Genomic DNA, 6,000 nt, shown 5'->3' with positions numbered 1-6,000 from the left:
GCCCAACTTCCATTGACCGCTTCCTAATCAGTAAATTTCTCTAGTCATCACATTTTTTCCTGTTACCTTCCTGTTACCTGAAAAAAAGCTGCATCTTAAGGATAAAAATGGATGTGCAAACAGAGATCCTACTGGAAGTCAAGATGGAGAATCTCATGAGAAAGTTTCTCCTCCTGAATTTTCCAGACAGATTTTCAAATCCAATATCTGTGAAACTTCTAAAATTAATCTCTAAATGCAGCATTAAATTTTGATCTTGGCAAGCTAAAGATAGGTCTTTAATTTTGTAAATGCTGCAGATAACCCTGCTGCTCAGGGCAATGGAGTCTGTATGTGGCTGAGAGGAATACATTGGAGCTGGGATAGACTTGGGATAGACTGGCAAAAAAATGAATTGATAAAATTGATAAAATGATGTCTAAATTTAAAATTTACTGAAACTAAAAAATCTATTTTCTTTGCAAATAAGTGATTCAGATACCAGTTGATCAATGAGAAGTGAGGCTATAGATCTAGGCAAAGAACACGCTTTGTGATATTTTTCATCTAAATAACTTCAAAACTATTCCAGTGTGAACAATTTCACACTTCAGTAATGTACCAACAAGAAAAGAACAAGATGCTCCTTAACTTCATCTCAACACTATAAATATATAACTTTTCATTATTTTGGCCAGTAAGCATCTTTATAGGTGACCTGTATGTAGAGAAGTGTGAAGAACTTTCTCTGGTGACCTATGGAAGTTATCATCAGCATAGCTCTTGTCACTTTTGTACTGCCTCCAGACAGTCTCTCTGGATGTTGTTCCACCTGGCTTTATAGAAATGCAAGAGTGGTGCAGGACATGTGAAACTGAAGTCAAACACTTCCAAGTCTTATGACAAAACAAAAAAAATGTAGCAAAAGACACTATCTTCCTCTGAGAACCAACCTAGTATTAAGACAGCAGAGTTTCTTGAAAGGTAGAAGGGAAAAAAATCATTAAGAGGTCATATTTCACATCTTCAAATGCCTTTTTTTAACATGCATTATTAATGAGCTTATCAGGTTTTATGTACTTTCGATACCTTAATGCTGGATGTGCTCATTGCTAGGAGACAGTTCTCCAAACTGTGTTTGAATGTCTTGCAGTGGCTGGTTCCCCAACCTCCTGATACTGCTTCTTCAACTTTTCTCTATTCTTATATATGAAAGTAATAAGAAACCCTTATGGGAGGGGTTTTCCTAAATCTTTGTTGCTGTAAATTATTGCCATTGCCTTTTTTTCCACTTTGGGCGGGCAGAGCAACTGCCTTATACCTGTGCAACTCCCCTTTATGCATTATACTTACCAACTGAATTAATATTCCTCTTTAGCTTTACATCTTTAGTTAATTCATTTGCTCTTTCCTCACGGGTCAAATTTTCTAGACCTCTATTCATTCTCATTGCTGTCCTCTGGACTTTCTCCAGTTGGTCTGCATCTCTTCTAAAGTATGAGTCAGTAAGGTTAATGGAATTTGTATTTATGCTATTGCATAACTGATGCTTAGTTATCTGGGCTCATTTTCCTAATACTATTACATTATATTACACTATCCAAAACAATGCAAAAGGCTTACCTCAGAAACTTTGTTTTTGTTCTTATGGTGAATCCTCTGCATCGTGTTTAGAAATTACTTACATCTGTTACAAGCAACTGTCATTCATTAAAAATTAATCAAAAAACATTTGGATAGCACTTTTTGCAGCTGCAAAATTAAGTTTCCAAAATTGTTAACTACTTAACTACTCATCTCCCCTGTATTTTTTTTTCTTCTAGATAGCCAGGAAAACAGAAACATCTTCCTGAATTTTGCTCTCATCATGGTATGTTTTGTCCATGTATAATATATTCCTGCATGCCAACAGGAACTGAATAATTCTCAAAATATTTTCCCACATGTCTCCTTCCAAGACTCACAGAGATATCAATTGAAAATATTTTCCTGCAAAACTGTAGCAGTTTGCCCAGTCTCTGGTAACACTCACTTGCATGCTATTCAGTCTGCACCTTTAGTAGATCAGGAACTCTCGTACCAGAAAAACAACACTTTTCACAATGACAACTCTAACACACATTAGAGGACTCACATATGCTACGGCGCTGCCTGAGTCATACTAAAACTGTGCAGCTGTTTTTCTTTGCGAAGGCTGCTAGAGTGCAGAGAATTTCTATAGCAGTGAATTTTTCTCTAACTGCAAGAACACAAACTCTGATACTGTTTTTCTGATCTGAAATTGGAATTAGGTGACAGTTTCCTGTATGATGTACCAATTCCTTCCAGTAGAGAGACACTTTTTTTTTTTTTCAGGTGTCATGATAGCAGGATAGGAAAACTCCTTCCTGTGAGCTCTTGTATATCATTTAAAGAAATCAGATGCATTCTTAGCACATTAAACTCTCCTCTAGATCGCAATAACCCCAAAGCCATTCAGATGCTTGTCCAGACTTTCTCAAAACGCCTCTGTCTCAGCTGTAAACTAGCATGTTCTTGGTCTCATCCATATTCTTTATAACTTAGAATTATTTTAAGTCTATTTGCTTAATGTAGGAAACACAACTAGAAAGAGTAATTAGCCCACCCAAAAATAATTGTAGGCATTCTTGGAAACATTACTATTTGTAGAAGAAGATTCCGTATCAGTAGACATGCATGAAATAAGGATCATATTTTCCTTGGAGAGCTTCTTCCCCAATAGGCGTGCTGATTGCTGAGGGATACTGCTGATGGGTGCCCGYTGTTCAAGGAGTATTGGTGGACAGAACCATACAATGTTGCAGAGTGAGATGAGGGTACAGTATGTCTCCAGAGGAAGGATGTTTCCTATCACCCATGATCTCTCATTCCTAACACACTCCAGTGACCGAGAAATTGTTCTAGATATCATGCTGGCAGATGCCAATGCTTCCCAAATGCTCTGAGAAAGCGGGCTTTTACTTAATCAGGGGGAATGTTAAGTTCTGGTCCTTCTGTTTATTTTGCTCTGAGGTTATTTCTGCAGTTAAACGGCTCCTTTGCACTAGATTTCCCATGCTGATTAGAACAGGGGAGCGATTTCTTCCCTCCCTCCACCCCTCTCATATGGTTGTGTGAGGAACTTCTAGCTGTCTTTCTCTTATATATCCTGACATAGTTTCTCAGTTTAATACCTTYGAGTATCTGAGTGATTTAAATCACAGAATGGTACTACCTTTGTATTCCTACTGGTTGACATGTTACAAGGAGAGAGGCATGCCTGCCTCCTTTACCATCCGTGTTTAATGTCMAGTTACCACAGCTAGAGTTTTCATCCACAAAATAATTTGTGTCCTGACTTTGTTCCTCACAAAATAAACAGCACTTTCTCCATTGAACTCAGGAGGAGCAAATCTCCACTCCAAACAGACACACTTTCAATTTCAWCAGAAAAACATTTTGACTATTTATTTTTAATTATTTCATTTTAATGTGTTTGCAGTTCTTATAAAACATCACATGGATTTAATATTGGCCTACGGAAGAGAGAGACTCTTATTTCCTTCTCAGAGGGAAGATGGTCACTAATGAGAATATTTTACAATCTAGATATCCAAAACAATTTGAGATTGAGCTGTATCCTTACTCCCTTCAAGAAAAAAAAACATTAAATATTTTTGTTAAGTTCCAAATTGTTTTTTAGCATGTGRATAAAATGATGCCAGGCTTCTTTATTCCTTTAGTTCATGCTGGCCATTTTCAGAGCTYTTAGCAGATGTGAACCAGATGCTTTTGGGCACATAAACATTTTCTGAAATAYTGTGCTCGCTTAGTTAACAGAAGCAATTCAGTTTCTCTCCACTCTGTGAGATATAATCTTGCACCACCAATTTCTTCCCATTTTTKCTGTGGTCAGTGAAAAATTTGTCAAAGTTCATGATTCCTAAGGACTCTTTAAAAKAAATTCAAAGCAGCTGTAGGATAAGCTCTCAGGAAGCAAAAAAAGCTGTCTCCCTTCCTCACATTCCCCTCCTTCTTGCACATGTGTGCACAAACACAAACAGAGATCAGATAAGTGATTCATAGTTTCTAATGATACAATATACTGTAATGCAAAGAAATTTTCTTGCAATTTTGATACAAATCCAGGTAAAGCTCCTGACACTTGCAATCTGGACAGATAATCCAAATTTGAGCCAACTTTCAGAGAAAGACCTACGCATGCTGAAGGAAAATATGTCAGCCGCTTGGAGAACTCTGCTTACTCTTTCATACTGCCCCAGTCAAAGACAAAAACATCCTAAAGCAGAGTAATTAAGATAGCTGATCTAAACATTTGTTAAGAACGAAAAAAAAAAGTCAACAGATGGGCATCGTTAATATTTTATGTTCCAGACTCAGGATCCAAAAGCAATTGAGAGGAAGCACAGTTGTTCCAATTTCCAGTAAAAAATATGTTGGTTCAGTATCTCAAGTGTCACTGGATCACAAACTTCCCCAAATTATATCACTTCATACTTGTAGAAGCTGAGGCTTTACAGTGTACCTCTGAATATGCAAGAGTATTCCTTGTTTGCAACGAGGGCATTAATAAGAGGTTACTTTCATTYCAGCTGCATCTAGGGTCTGAAGAACAAGTCATACTATCGTTGTCCCATGATGGATCATTACCAATCACTTGGAGGCAGTGGTTGCCTGATACGGAAAGTTTAACATCYAGAGAAGAAACTGAGAGAGAAAAATAACATTTAGAAAGATAAAGTGAATTGTCCCCTACTGATCGACAGCTCAGGGGACAACACCCAAGTTTCTCCGTGTTGCAACTTGATGAGTCAAGCCAGAACTTTGTCTAAAAAAAGCTAATTTAAAAGCAAGCTCAGCTCTATCTATATAAGCTGTAACTCACATAAAAATAACAAAACCAACATAAAGGTAACCCTATCTAGTGCCCAGTCAAGTTTGCTTTTCACATGCATGTGTGTATGAGCAARCACAAAACATACAGATCTTTTCAGGAATCTAAAACAGAGGCAAAATTACAGAAATGCTAAAAAGTTATGTCATCATTCATTATCATTAATATATATAATATACTTGACTGATCAACATCCATCCTGGATTTGTGATTAATCTTTCTATAAAGATCTCCTACTTACAGTTATGCRTACGTATATATATTTATATAGCATGAAAATTTATAATGCAGCAACGAGCATCACTATCTTGAACAGTTTTATTATCTACAAGAAGCCCGTCTCTGATTCCTGCTATCTTATTCAATAATATTTAACATCACCATAGCTGAAGCCTGCTTTTGCTTTGAATGTAATCCTCCCCGCAGAACAGGTTTTAATGCAGCTGAACTGAGCATAAGATCCTTTAATGCAAGAGCAGAACTAGGAAAAGAGGACACTATTTCAAATATGGACATGAAAAGGCAGAGATATGAATTTAGTGTTATGGAGTTGTTCAGTTCAAATAAGCCAATTACAATGAGGAGAATTTCCAGGGAGGAACCTTCCCAAGGAAAGACTAATATTATGTATCACTACTGCACAGACAGATAAGTTTATATAGATAATAATTGGCAGATATTAACACACACATACTCAGGAACATACATTCTTGCCACAAAACGTGTGCATCTCCCCTCACCCACGCCCAGTTCTTCCTTCTTCAGTCAGAATTCAGAGCATTAAACAGAAACGTAATTTTAAAACCCTATGATGATCAAGGACTGAAAAAGCAAGTTCATTTCAATCTCAGGAAGCAGCTGCAGGTGGACCTGTTAAGATATGAGTTCCAGGTGTGAAAAAAATAACTCCTTTATACTATCTCTACCTCAATTCCCTTATTTGTTAAAAAAAAAAAAAAAAAAAAAAAAAAAAAGTTATAATGAATCCTACTTACTGGAATAAATGCTAACCACTGTCTATCTGAGTGTGTTTGTTGGTATCAAGCAGATCATTAGGTAAATAAAGTACGTCATTTCTCCAGGTTGCAGAACCTGGGTCCCCTGGC

Source organism: Rhea americana, unplaced genomic scaffold, assembly GCF_003343005.1.
Source record: "Rhea americana isolate MKP2758 unplaced genomic scaffold, rheAme1 scaffold_207, whole genome shotgun sequence".
In the NCBI taxonomy this organism is placed as follows: Eukaryota; Metazoa; Chordata; class Aves; order Rheiformes; family Rheidae; genus Rhea; species Rhea americana.
This window is presented reverse-complemented; position numbering follows the sequence as displayed.